The sequence below is a fragment of the Xiphophorus couchianus genome, chromosome 20 (assembly GCF_001444195.1).
Source record: "Xiphophorus couchianus chromosome 20, X_couchianus-1.0, whole genome shotgun sequence".
In the NCBI taxonomy this organism is placed as follows: Eukaryota; Metazoa; Chordata; class Actinopteri; order Cyprinodontiformes; family Poeciliidae; genus Xiphophorus; species Xiphophorus couchianus.
Genome location: NC_040247.1, coordinates 21951993 through 21954060, shown reverse-complemented (window position 1 = coordinate 21954060; position 2068 = coordinate 21951993). Strand labels below are relative to the sequence as shown.

At 37.7% G+C, this 2068-nt stretch overlaps 1 long non-coding RNA gene across 1 annotated transcript; it reads right to left on the bottom strand.

Annotated features, from left to right (window-relative positions):
• Window positions 1–1034: 1034 nt before the first annotated feature.
• On the bottom strand, window positions 1035–1598 carry LOC114136201 (uncharacterized). The gene is made up of 3 exons (XR_003593755.1): window positions 1386–1598; window positions 1166–1227; window positions 1035–1085 (listed from the first exon to the last, which is right to left on the bottom strand). It is a non-coding gene; the product is annotated as an uncharacterized LOC114136201 (long non-coding RNA).
• Window positions 1599–2068: the final 470 nt, after the last annotated feature.

The following is a 2068-nucleotide window of genomic DNA, read 5'->3' as shown; positions in this document are numbered from 1 at the left end:
TGACCCTGTTAAACCACTAACAACCACAGAATGGGGAATTTGGATGGACTCCCGGAGTACCACATCCATATTTGGTTTTTTATTTTTTTGTTTTTAAAGAGACGTACTTGGCACGTTCTAACAATATGTGTAAGATGTCTGACACTTAAACACACACACTCATGCTCCTGGCTGGCTCGCCAAAGCTTCCTCTGTAACACAGTAGAGAAGGGTATTACATATATTTTGGATAAATGGGCCAATAGATTCGGCTATCAGAGCACAGTGGAGTGTTTAAATGACACACAAGGGCAGTTGGGTGTATTTAAAGAACTGGTTTTAGTGACAGAAAACACACAATTAACAGTTGCACAAAACACACAATTATGAAAATAAAATTACACACAATAAAATAAAAAAAAAGAAATAACAATAATACTTGGCCAAGTGCTAATTCTTAATTTCAAATAATTCGGGTGCACCCTGGTAATCTGCACTCCAAATTGTATTAGTCAGCAGATTAATCAAATTAATCCCAATTTGGTTTGATTCAACTTCATTCACAGGAGAATTTCCACCACAGCTGTGCGTCACAATGTCCGAAATAAAACAATCCAAACAGTATTGTCCAAAAATCAATAAATTAAAAAAAAACAATAATAATGGAGAATGTCAGTTGTAGGTTTCACCCATAACCGTGTGTGAAGATGTATGTTGCTCTCCTACCACACCGCAGGGTGCAGCATGACTCCAAATGGGATAGACGAAATCTGGTTCTCTCTTTAGGTCCAGGTGGGAAGGCTCGCCATCAATATCAAAGGAGGGATCCTCTTCAGGAATGATCCAGTATAAAAAAAAACCTGACCTGTCAACAGACAGGACCAGCAGAAATACAGGACTTTACCAAGCCGTTCTAGCTTTAATCCTTCTTTCCAACACAGTAACAAAACATTACCTAGTTACTAAAACAACGGATATTTTTTTAACAACAATGTAACAAACGACAAAAACACAAATAAAAGGCTCCGAATATGCTCACCGATCTTAGTGCGACACACTTCAGACAACCGTATAGTGAGTGGGTCTCAATCCGGATGCGTGGGGCACTAAACGATGTAACAAGGCATATTTGATCTAAATAATATAAACTTAATAAAATAAAATTATGTTAAAGCCTAAATTTTACCTTTTATCTACGAAGAACAAGCTGAAATAACTGCCAGAAAGAGCCAACGATTCCTAACGGCTCTAACAGTAAAAAACTGAAGTTCAGTTTGTATTCATTTAATAAATAATTTCCAGCACAAAAGCTGGACAATCAACATAAAATCTATTTACAAAAGAGTTTATCCACAATACAGTTAATACAGCACGTAAAAAATACTTTTAACTGTTGGGATACATACTCTGGCGCTGCCCCGCTCAGCAGTCTCACCGCGTCGGATCTCTAGAGCAAAACCAACGGTACTGCAGACCCGGGGGAGAAGGGCGGGATCCACAACGGCAGCCTGCACCCTGATTGGTCCAGACGCTCTGGAAACTAAACTTCTCATTGGCCAGGCAGACCACCCAGCTTCCTTAACCTCTTCTCTTAAAGTGGCATACCCACTTTATGTGGGTTACATTATGATGCTGCTTAATAAATGCTGCTTATTTCAATTGCTTCTTATTATTTGTCTCTCTTTATTCTTTCTGTTTCAGTCAGAAACGATTGGTTATTATCCTTCCTCTCCATTAGTGTAGTTTAATGGCATTTCTCTAAACTTTTTGGGACTTTGGGGTTTCCAGTTGAAGCACTAAAGAAATGTTGGTATGCATCCACTCAGTATCTTATATGCAACTGTTGATTTGTCATTGAAGTAAAAGGCTACTTTGATCATTTTCAAAGAACCTAAACTGCACTTGATCATCTCTAGTTCAACATTATAAACATGCGCACATGTTAAAACCTCAGAAATGAACAATTCTGCATAAAATTCTGCATAAAACTTTAGATTTAAGGAACCTTGAGTCTTTGCACATAAACCCTCAGACATAGAAAACATTTTCAACGCTATCTTTTTAAACATGGATTGAAATATTCTACGTT